A 13,129-nucleotide genomic window follows, 5' to 3' on the forward strand; every position below is an offset into this window, starting at 1 on the left:
CTAATTAGATTTGTTTTCTTTGCATATGTAGATTTCTTTGGTTGTTACCAACATCTGAGGAACATAGCGCCAAAGTCAAAAGCGCCTTTAGAAATGTGTTTTCTGAGAAAAATGGTGACGTGTTCAATACTTATTTCCCCCACTGTATATTTTTCTCTTGATGTGTTTCTACTGGCCATAAAAACTGAAGCTGGAAAAATACTGAAACTTCAGAGAGAATGTCTGAGGTACCAAGAAAGACACATGTCAGATCAGTTTAGTGGCATCATCTGTGAAATGACAATAAACGTAGTCAATAAATCCTCAGTATTAAGTGGATGCAAAAACCAGAAGAGACAAGGATGTCTGCAGGACATTTTGCTGTTTTAAGCAACAAAAATCTATGACATAAAAATCTATGAAGCCTCAGGACTGGATGAAATTGACAGATGGAAAGCGATGCAGACTGCAGACAACAGAAATATCACATGGTCACACATAAATCATTATGAATCAAGAAATGCACAAAAACCTTGTCAATGCATTTCTCCATATTCATCTTCTTGACCAACATAGCAGAGTATTTGCTTAGATTAGATATTAGACAACCCCGGCTCATTCTGAATATGTATCCCTATGTATATTTCTGGAGAACGCCAAATACGTCCCAGGAGATACATTTTTTTTGCAGTTTTAGTTTTTGTAAATTTCCCTCGCGAGTGCCATTCGCACCTGCTGTTCTCATGTAAATCCACCAGAGGCCGCTGTCGACTGACTGATCTACTCTCCTCCTTCCCTAAACCCAACCGACAGTGTTTTCAAAAGCAATCCAGAAAGAGAAAAGCCCTCCCCTGATTTTTTCCACATCTTCAGATTTTACCACGTTCTCACACTGTTGTTTACTTTTTTGTTTTATTTTTTGGCTTTTGTTTTAGTCTTACCCTCTATCTGGAGCCGTTCTTTGTTGGACTCGAACTCCGTCATCGTGGTCAACTCCTCTCTGGTAACAGCGAGAAAGCCGTTGATGCTGAGGTAATCGGTCAGCTGGTAAGCGCAAAAAGAAACGGCATCATACTGCTGCGTAGCATTCGTTTTAAAAATGAAATGCAGCCATACGTACTTCTGGCTACATAATTCATGATCTCCAGAAATGTATATAGGGCTACGTTTTCAGAATTAGCCTGTGTTGATTTTAGTACATCATTATTCATGCACTGTAATTTTAAAGTGTTACCCAGGTATGGATATGCACTATAAATGTCTGAGATTTCAGCTGAAAATGCTACAATAAAAATCTGAAACGTGTTTAACAGTAAGTTTACATAATATATACAGTGAATAACCATAAACTCGCTTTTCCAGAATGCCCTGCACAACACTTCACTTTTTCACAGCGGAATGAACTGCCAACTTATCCAGCATATGCTTTATGCAGCGGATGCCCTTCTAGCTGTCACCCATTACTGGGAAACATCCATACACACTCAGTTACACCCATATACTACGGCCTATTTAGCCTACCTGTACCTTCACCTGTACCGCATGTTTTTGGACCTCCTGGAGGAAACCCAAGCGAACAAGCAAACTCCACACAGAAACGCCATCTGACCCAGCCGAGGCTTGAACCAGCGACCTTCTTGCTGTGAGGTGACAGCACTACCTACTGCGCCACCGTGCACTAGTCAAAAAAAAACTTTAATTGGGCAATTGAACAACACAGAACTGCAGCAAACAAAGTACAGAAATAAAGGCAAAAGTCTATTTAATATATAATATAGTCTATATAATTTAATAATTATAATATATAATATAGTCTATATAATTTAATAATTATAATATATAATATAGTCTATATAATTTAATAATTATTATTATTATTAGCCTTCCTGTGATAAATATTTTAGTTTTAAAATTTCCCAAGCGCTGTTTAACAAAGACTTTTTAAACATAATAGTTTTAATAAATAATTTGTAATACCAAATGTGTTTTTTTTGTTTTTTAATCTTTGACATAATGACAATACATAATATTTTACTAGCTATTTTCTAAGATACTAGTATTCATAACAGCATTTTATGTTTGTTTATTCCAGCTAAAATAAAAGAAACAAAACTTTCTCCTGAGGAAAAATATAGCAGGAAATACTGTAAAAATATTTAATGCTTTCTTAAACATCACTTGGGCGAATGATAATGAATTAATAATAATAATAATAATAATAATAATAATAATAATATTGTTTCCAACACAAAACAAAAACAGTTTTAGTTAAGCTGTCTCCGTTCATAATGTTAGCAGGTTAATAATAATAAAAATAATTTTAATGAAACATGTTGCTAATTTGAGCACAGCTGTCTTATTGTGATATTAAATACAGTTTAAAAAGTTTACATTAGCAATAATTTCAGCAATAATTTGGACGTGTAAAAGAGCTCAGAAGAGCTGCACACGCCAACACTAGATGGCGCCACTAACTCACGCAGTGCTTTTTTCAGCCATGTAACGAGTGTTTGAAAAGGCAGGATTATATGATATATGACTTTCCCGTATAAAACTAAAAATAATCTAATTTATAATAAATACTGTAGGATGTTTGCACCATTTTAAAGTAAAGTACTCGGATAATCTGTGATTTTACAGTTGCTATGGTAACTCAACATAACAGTAAGTTATGTAAACAAATGATTCAATACAATAGTTTTCTTCAACTATAGGGTATATTATACTACAATACAGCACAGTTTACTGTAGTAAAAACTTAAGTAAGCTACAGTATTTGTTAATTCACTATACACAATGCTATATGTTATATTATACCCAAGGTGCGAATTACACATTGACAATCGGGAGTCAATTTTTTTCGGTAATGTTTGTTTGTGTAACTTAACACATGCTTCAGATAATCAAATGTATGTATTTATTTGAATCACATCTAATTACGTCTAATAACTATTTACGTCTTGTTGTGAACACTTACCATGTGTATCGGTGCTCTACAACTGCTGGTTTCAAACTGCATAGACTGATTGGCGCGATTAAGAAGTCACAATGGTATGAACCGTTATAGGGGTGGCCAAATGTATATATATATATATATATATATATATATATATATATATATATATATATATATATATATATATATATATATATATATATATTATATATTATTTTAATTATTAATATTAGTATAAGATACAGATCATAGCAAACTAGTTCTCACTATTTAGAGGGCTGACCCCCCATACATGTTGTTTGACGTTATTTAGAGATGATCAAGCATAAACTAAGGGGTTCAAACCCCTTTGTAATTCGCACTTTAACACTACTGTAATAAAAACTACCACAGTGTTTGTTACAGTTTATTAGGTAATACTACGGTATTCTGGAGCATTCTTAACAAAGATTTGTAAATTCTGTAATACAGTATTCTACAATGTGGAAGTGCACTAATATTTGTGATTGCTTTAGAACTTCCCATTCAGTTCCCTATGTGAGAAATGACTAGGGATAGTAATAAAGGTCATAAAACGATCAAACTACTTGAACTACAAACAAGTGTGTTCATGACCTTTACATAAAAAGTAGAATAACGCAATAAGAAAATAGCAGTTTGCAAAATCAAGCAGCATAAACAGCTGTTTTAATGTCTAGAAATCAAGTCAAAAAGATTCCGGTTGTGGCCGCTCGTACATGAAGTATTAAGTACACATTACTATTGTGTGTTTCCAAAAAAAACAATATAGTATTTACTATAAATGACTAAAGGCAGTGATTGAGAGGACAGAATGCGGTCAGCGGGTGAGAAAGAGGTGAGGAGAGCGAGATAAAAACGAGACCTTGACGGCACAACAGGCCCGACAGGTTTGCAGATTTCCATGAGCATTCCTCAGATTCCTCAGAGAGCTCATCTCAATCTCTCACTGCTGCTCCTGCAACATGGCGTTATTGTCTTATTGAGGGGTTTGCGCTTCTAGATTTGCTCGGTATACATGATCAAACTGGTGATACTCGGATATAAACAACAGCTAATGTTATACTGAATATGTTTTTCTGCCTATTTATACTGTCTAAGGCATGGGGAAAACATGTGGAAGGATTTAAAGAGACCTATTGCGCTCCTCTTTACAAGAAGTACAATAAATCTCTGATGTCTCTGGAGTGTGTATGTGAAGTTTCAGCTCAAATAGCACACAAATAATGTGTTCTAACTCTCTGAAACTGACCCTTTTTGGCTTTGATCCTAATTAAGGTGTGTTTTTGGTGACTGTCGCTTTAAATGCAAATGAGATTGTGCTCTTTTCAGAAAAGGGCGGAGCTACAATGTCTGCAGATTCAAAACAGGACTAATGTTAATTGTGTGAAAAACAAAAGAAAAAATGTGTGCATCAGTGTGTGAGAATGCGTCAGACTATGGCAGGGGTGCCCAAACTTTTTCTTATGAAGGGCCAAAAACCAAACTTGATTAAGGATAGTGGGCCAAAATTAAATATACCAAACTGTATTGCATTAAAGTTGCCATGGCAATTACTTAATTTATTAATATTTAATATTACTATTATATATATATATATATATATATATATATATATATATATATATATATATATATTTTTTTTTTTTTTTTTTTTTTTTTACAATGACCTTCTTACAATAAAAACATAAACAATCCCGTTTATAACTTGTGTATTGTGTATTGTCTATCAGTCAACTTACAGTATTTACATTTTAACAAATAAAATCGGATTAATTCACAACATTTAACTGAAACATTTAATTTCAGTTCGCTTTACTGTTGCTCAACAATTAATTAAGGTTATGTTAAATTATAATTGACAATCTCTGTTGAAGGAATTTGCCCCAACGGTGGTGTTATGGGTCAAATCAAAGGTTACCCTTGGCCAATTTAATCCCGCAGGCCCTAGTTTGGGCATCTCTGGTCTATGGAGACTCCTGTCACTGTTCATTTGTGCTTCATCTAAAACTCCACATCTATAATCCTCTTAGTCTATGCTGACATTATCTTCAGCAGCTCAAACACTCTAATGGCTAATGGACAGACGGCTGCTTCTCACTCAGGGCTGCTGTTTTCGCTAATGAGGGAGAGATGGTCACTAGTGGGCAGGGCTTTCCCCCTCTGATGATGACACGTACAAAGAGAGAATGCCAATCAGAGTGTTTCTGCAGACTATTTTTATCAAGTGTGACTATAAACAATAAAATGAATACATTTTAACATAACAATCTGCTTATATTCACACACTGCTGACACACAACTGGGTTTAAACCCCTTATTAAAGTGATTTTTGCATAATAGGTCCCCTTTAAATCATATCAAGTTCAAGTTTAAAACAGTCACAAGACTGACCAAAGTGCTGTACATAAGACAAAGTAAAATAAAAAGACAGAATATAAAAACATAGAAATAAGACAAGAGAAATCACTGAAAAAATGTAAAAATGTAGGTGTAGAAAGGACTATTAAAATATTATTAAACGTTTTAAGGAGTGATTTAAAAATAGATAGTGAATAAATGAATGTATGTGTGTAAATATAAGAGTGAATGGGTGTTTCCCGGTGGTCGGGTTGCGGCTGGAAGGGCACTTACTGCGTAAAACATATGCTGGATAAGTTGGCAGTTCATTCCACTGTGGCGACCCCAGATTAATAAACTAAGCTGAAAAGAAAATGAATGAATGAACGTATGTGTGTACATTTAAGAGTGTATGGGTGTTTCCCAGTGTTGGGTTGCGGCTGGAAGGGCATTCGCTGCGTAGACCATATGCTGGACACGTTGGCGGTTCATTCCGCTGTGGCGTCCCCAGATTAACAAAGGGACTAAGTTGAAAAGAAAATGAATGAATGAGTAAACTACGTATAATAAATGTGTAAATATTAGATGCAAATCATCATTTTTTGTTGACCAATCTGATATTATATTAAGCAAATTTATTTAATAAATTAAAAATGTTAATACTGTATACTATTTTAAATATTGTTTAATGCTTATGCATTATATTATATGTTTGTATATATTATATATATATATATATATATATATATATATATATATATATATATATATATATATATATATATATATATATATATATATAATATACAAACATACAATATAATGCATAAGTATTAAACAATATTTAAAATAGTATTAAAATATTATTAAAATTATATATATATATATATATATATATATATATATATATATATAGCTAGCTACAAGACTTGACATGTATACTTTCCTTACATTCCTACATTCACGCATAATTAGACATTAATGTTGTGAAGGGTCCCGAAGCTCCTCCCATGCTGATTGTTTGTGTTGTGAATAATTAATGAGCGCTCGTGTCAGTCTGTGACCCCGCCCAGCGCAGAATCCGGGCGGCTGAACCCGGCGAACAGACTCAGGAACGACACACACACAAACCTAAGGAGACATACAGACACCCAGCTGAGGATATCCAGCAGGACCAAGACATACTTTGGGGAATATAATATTTCATTTCAGCGCTCGTGTAAATCTCCCAATCCTTCCTGGCCGGGTTCACTGACATCTGTGTGGATACCAGCAGTTCGTCTGACCCACCGCTTGAACAGGTGAGTCGATTCACCTCTACCTGTCCATCTGAACGAATCGTGTCGATCATGCTGCGATAATAATATAGCTGCTGCTTATTATGACGACCGATGTTGATGTTGTTGTTAGCCAGCTAACGAGTTAGCTGACTGTTTGACTTTGAGTTCATAACGTAGCATCCGGCTAAGTCATCTGCTATCCAGCGACAAGCCTGATAAATTGCCTCAAGCTGGTGAGTTGTGTGAATAAAACATTGAGACCACGATATTGTGTGCTTAATGTCAAGGGTTTGGCTTTGGTTAACCGGTTTAGCGGTTAGGTTTGTTTGTATAAGAGTTGCTAGCGGCTAGCCGGTTAGCAGCTCACCTGCCAGTGATTCACAAACCTTGAAACACTAAAGACAGCACTACAGTGGCCAGCTCTCATGTACTCTGTCTTTATGGGCATCAGAAAAAATGAAAATCTATATATTATGAGCTGTTATTAAACTATTGACGTGTGCTTGACTGTATTTTCATCTGCTGGGCATGGTTAGCTGGTAAATTCTGGAGTTACTTGACTTAAGACAGAAGAAGGTGACATAAGTTTCTTGAGTAATGCCATCTTCTTTTGTCTTATGCATATTTGTATTCATTTTAAGTGTCAGTTTGCTGTCACACAAGTGACTATCTCAGTGACTGTAAACTGTGTTTGTAGCGGTCACACACACTCCAGAATGACGTTTTGGATAATAGTGACCAGTCAGTATTATTATATGTAAAATTACATGACAACAAATCAGTCTGAGTCACACATTTCTCATACCAGCATCATAGGTGATACGAGAAGATTGAGGTAAAGTTAGATTTATATTCAGACATTCTCCTTAATATTATTTCAGAAAAGTATTCTTTGCAAAATCTAAAAGGGGAAATCATTTTAGCAGCCAAATGCCTGTCAAAGTACACCATTGTTCACGGTCAATTAAATAGTGCGAATGTTGTTTTGAAGTCATGCTTGCATGCGATTTCAGAACGAATATTCAGTGTAGCATTGTAAACAATATAGGGACCGAGGTGAATGAATGTATGAAAATAAACTTAATTTTACCTCAGTTGTCGAGAAGGAGTGAAAATGGAAACTGGGGTTTGATTAAAAATCAGTCAAAATGCCTGTGTTGACGTGTTTAATCTTGTCTAATTATGTCTTAAATGAGCACAAACCGTTTAGGAAGTCATTTAGATCTGTACATTCTGATATTTTTGTTATTTAACAATTTAACATTAATCAAGCAGCAAATTAAACTGAGATAATCATCAAAAACTATAGTAACTTATAAAATATAACAACATAAAATAATCTATGTATATATATATATATATATATATATATATATATATATATATATATATATATATATATATATATATATATATATAGACTACAGAGATCTGATCTGATAATCATTTATTTATTTATTTATTTGTTGGTATTTTGTTATTATTTTTAAGAGGCCAATTTGTTTATTTTATTAGCACCTTTTTCATTTTTTTCTGTTATTTGTCATTATTTATATATTTATTTATTTATTTATATTATTTATTTATTTAAATATTATTTATTTATATATATATATATATATATATTCATTCATTCATTCATTCATTTTCTTGTCAGCTTAGTCCCTTTATTAATCTGGGGTCGCCATAGCGGAATGAACCGCCAACTTATCCAGCATGTTTTTACGCAGCGGATGCCCTTCCAGCTGCAACCCAGCACTGGGGAACAACCACACACACTGCGGAGAATTTAGCCTACCCTGTACCGCATGTCTTTGGACTGTGGGGGAAACCGGAGCACCCGGAGGAAACACACGTGAATGCAGGGAGAACATGCAAACTCCACACAGAAACGCCAACTGACCTAGCCGAGGCTCGAACCAGCGACCTTCTTGCTGTAAGGCCACAGCACTACCTACTGCGCCACTGCGTCACCCATATATATATATATATATATATATATATATATATATATATATATATATATATATATATATATATATATATATATATATATATATATATATATATATATATATATATATATATATATATATATATATATATATATATATATATATATATATATATAAAACTGATTGTTTCAGCTACCTAGCTGTCTTTCCATGCACCTTTTGATGTGCATTTTGCAAATTGTGCATAAAAATGTCTAATGTAAATGCCAAGATGTGCATACATTTTGAAAATCTAAAAAATATTGAGCACACAACTGAGTGGCATAAACTTTTCCTAATAAGAAAAAACATGCATGAACTACAGTGTAAACACATTTACAAAGTAAATTCCAGCGTGAGCATCAGTGAAGTGATGTGATATAGTTTAGACCGATGATAAAGATGTGTGTGATGGGATGCATTAATGGGCAAAGCAGCATTTTGAGCACAGTGTACAGCATCTGAAATGTTGTTCCAGTCCATCATCACAGTGCTTCAGTATTGTTATTATTCTATTATTTGTCCTTCCAGAACTGTCTTGAGCATCTGTCTGAACTTCCAAAGAGCAACTAACGCCTCCAAAAGCCACCGCATTCAGCGTGTTCATTTGCGTTTCGCCTTCGTCTTCTGAGGCGCAATTCATTAATTAGAGAAGAAAAAACACCACAGTGACGAATTTGTTCTCTTTGACCCATTAGATTAGATTACCGTGCTTGTTTTATCCCATATTTCAGTTTTGCAATCTAGTTTGCATCTTCAGATTGAAGCATAGCTTATGTTGTTGTTTTGGGAGCGAGAAGCTGCTTCTGGTTGAACAGAAGAAGGGATTTGGGGTCATTTTGGGTTTGAACATATTGAGGGGAAATTCCCTTATTTTCAAATCCCAATGTTGACCACTTTGATACAGCCATTTCGCAGCTTCTCCCAAACCACTGTTACCTAGCAACATCTTCCACGTTGATAGCTTAAACATATTGCGGTTCACAACCAAAAACCACAGTCGAGTTCTGTCGGTTTCAAACCAATCAAAATACCAATCAATGTCAAACTGGGGTGTGAATGAGGCAAATGAGAAGAAGGGGGCGGGGCATGTCAGACACTCGAGAGCATCTGATTGGTCAGAAGATTTGATGAGAAACTGAAGTATGAGGTGACGTGAATAAAACCGTTGATCCATTTAGCTGGAAGTGACAAACTACAAGCTTTACATGTTTCCATCAGTTGTATATCCTCTAAACGTGAATTTTGTCACTGTTTTGGAGTGCACTAACTTATAGATATCTTAAATCTAACAATACTGATATTAAAACACTTTAATTTAATATCATGTAGGCATGTGCGAATAAATTGAAAGCATTTTGAGTGAGTTTACTTGCTTCATTCGCGAGTGAAATTCACTTCACAATAGATCATGGGCTGGGCTTCTGTCTGCCCAGTGACTCCAGCTTCATTGCTAAATGGCTAACAGGTTTTATTGAGATCGTAGCTATGCTTTATTTGCTTTAGGAAGGCTGATAAATAGCTTAGATTCGTTCAGTCCACTAGATCCTTTCAGAGGTGCACCAGGGGTCTGTTCATCGTACGTGGATTACTCCGTTAGCTGGATTTGGTTATTGACGATTTGACACAATCCAGGATCGTTTCGTTCTTCAAAACTGATCAGAGGGTTGTTGTCATAGCAACAGTTCTGGTAGGTCACACCTGCTCGGGAGCAGGCTTATTTCATGTAAACAGGATTAGATCGGCTCATTTCAAGTAAAGGTAATACTGAAAGCATGTACCGATTGCTGATTTTTTTTCTTTCAGTAGTGACTTATAGATTATATACACTTGGTAAAATAGTTTTAAAAAGTTTATATATACACATTTATAATAATGAATAATATTTATGTTTATATACGTTTAAAAATATATATACAAATAAAACTAATGCAATCCGCACTCCAAAATAAAAGTACAAAAAGGGGGTGGTTCTTCCCAAGGGGATCAAAGAGAACATTTATTAATATGGATTTTTTAGATACGAATGCGTACTATTTTAAGGTACTGATCCAGCTTTAGTACAATTTCTGTAAGATAATAGACACACAATATTCCACTGTTATTTGTTTTTGTTTTTTAAAGGAATAATAATTTCTGCAGTCATGCACATGTTTTGACAGCTAATCTGACGGTCATTTGATGCTTTGCAAAAGTTGCAGATGCTTTTACCGATATCAAAATGCTTTTTTGATGCAAAATTAATTTAAATTCCTCACGCCGATTAAAAAATTAAAATAGGCCTAGGCTACTATAATAAGGAAAATCCAATCTAAAATGTAAAACTAAATAAATTGCTGAATACTCTTGACACATGAAAGTGTAAAGCCTGCAACCCACAGCAAATGTTGAAAGTTATTGCGTATCATAACAAACTGTTTACTACAAATTTGATATAATATATAAATATAATATATAATATTGCTCACATGGAGAATTGAATATTAATCAGATGATGTCATTACGCTGCTGTGCCGTCAGCCAGTCGTTGCATTGCTGATCATGATTTCAAGGATCGATAAATCTGTCCTTCACAACACGCACAGATCTCAGATCAGTTCATGCAGACATTTTAATCTGATTCCTGAACTTGTATGAAGAACCAAATCAGCCAGAGATCAGTTATCAAGATTAAAAGATCCAGGATCTGCCAAATCATCTTAGATCATTTAAGCAAGGTACGAAGAACGGACCCCAGCTCTGTGATTTCATCAACTCCTACAGAAATTACACCTGGATGATGGAAGCTTTCAGCAGCGCTTCAGTCTGAGCCGAGCCCAGTTTGATGAGCTGATTTCCGGTGTCTGCAGGAGGATTTCCCCTTGTGACACTAACAACAGGTGCTACGTCATAATCACTCCCATACTAGTCTCCGGTAATGTTCAGATTGTTCAACTCAAGCGAATCGAGCATTAAACACACAAAACTATCAATCGCATCTTTGCATTGACCTAACATGTAAATCACTCGCGCTTGACGCTTCATCCGTATCTGGTGTGAACGCACCATAAAGCATTCGAGCACAACAATGTAAAACTTAATGAAGAACAAATGTACTGATTTATTAATACAGTAAACACTATACAGAGTTATTTCAAATTACATTATGAAATTTCTGTATGGGAATACTGTTTGACTCTCAGGAAAACCGTAAAGATACAGATTTAAAGATTTCTTTATACATTTTTCACATCCTTACAAAATCAACCCAACCATCCAAATTAATAATGTTTTTTCCACAAATAGAGCTATTCAAGCCATCTGGTGAAATTGTATTTATATCACAGCCAAACAAAATATCACGTTGTCAGATTTTGTCCAATATCGTGCAGCCCTTCCCAGAATTCCCTGCATGACACTTCACTTTTATGCTTTTTTTTATGTTGACATTACTGTGCTTCTGTTCATTCTTTATTCTCATCAGTCATGTACATTGAAGGTTTGTCTAATGTTGATATATAATGTTTATTGCATTGTTTACATTTAATGTTTGTTACCATGATGGTTTTTAGTAGTGAGCACCTTGTATAGTTCAGATATAACCACAGGGATACCAATCAATGTTGGGTTTCCATCAAAGGGAAACAGGTTTTGTTGTAGCGTACACGATGACCTAGACTGGTATGAGGGTTTGGCTCTTCTCAGAAGCTTGATAACATTGGGAAACGAGTGAATCCAGTTGATGAGTCATCAGAATGGGAGTTGCTGTCAAACGACACGCTTCTGATGGGTTTTTCTTTGTGGGATGAAGTCATTTCTCATTTCCTTATAGTGGCTAGGCTGTGCCAAGATACGAATGGAGAAGCGGCTCTTATCTGTTTACTCAGCTACCTTTGGTTCCAGCTGTCCTGGGCTGCTCAGCGGTTAATCATTGTCACGTCTAAAACTCTGCACCCTCACCAGTGTGCATCGTTCAGATCATTTATTGATATCATTGTGCTCAAAGTTGTATACACTGTAAAAAGCGATTGGTTGACTTTACTTAAAGTGAGTAAACCTGTTGTTATAAAAACTCGGTTGATTTGAAAGCACATTGTTGATTTTACTTGGTCTGTAAAACCTTTGTTTTTAAAGCTCTTAGTTGATTGTAAAGCACTTAGTTGATTTTACTTATAACAATTAAGTAAACCCATTGTTTTTAAAGCACTTTGTTGATTTAAAGCGCTTTGTTAATTTGACTTAATTAGTGATTAAACTTGTTAATTTAGTTGAATTTTCATTAAGTGTGTAAACCCATTGATTTTAAAGCACTTTGTAGATTTTATTTAAGAAGGCATGAGTAAACCTGTTGCTTTTTGTTTATTTTGTTTAAGTGAGTAAACCCATTGTCTTTAAGCACTTCTAGATTTCACTTAAAGTTTGTACACCTGTTGCTTTTAAAACACTTGTTGATTTAGCTTGATAACAATTGAGTGCTTAGTTGGCATTACTTAAAGTGAGTGAACCTTTAAAGGACTCAATTTTACTTAAAGAAAAGTGAGCAAACTCATTGTTTTTAAAGCACTTGGTTAATTTTACTTAAA

At 34.6% G+C, this 13,129-nt stretch overlaps 1 protein-coding gene across 4 annotated transcripts in view; it reads left to right on the top strand.

Annotated features, from left to right (window-relative positions):
* Positions 1 to 6,371: 6,371 nt before the first annotated feature.
* numb (NUMB endocytic adaptor protein) overlaps positions 6,372 to 13,129 on the top strand; it is a 63,457-nt gene continuing 56,699 nt past the window's right edge. For all 4 annotated transcript variants that reach the window (XM_056476595.1, XM_056476598.1, XM_056476597.1 and 1 more), the window contains exon 1: positions 6,372 to 6,594. The gene's annotated coding sequence lies outside the window, so the exon portion shown is untranslated. The remainder of the gene's footprint in view (positions 6,595 to 13,129) is intronic.

The sequence above is a fragment of the Danio aesculapii genome, chromosome 17, assembly GCF_903798145.1.
Source record: "Danio aesculapii chromosome 17, fDanAes4.1, whole genome shotgun sequence".
In the NCBI taxonomy this organism is placed as follows: Eukaryota; Metazoa; Chordata; class Actinopteri; order Cypriniformes; family Danionidae; genus Danio; species Danio aesculapii.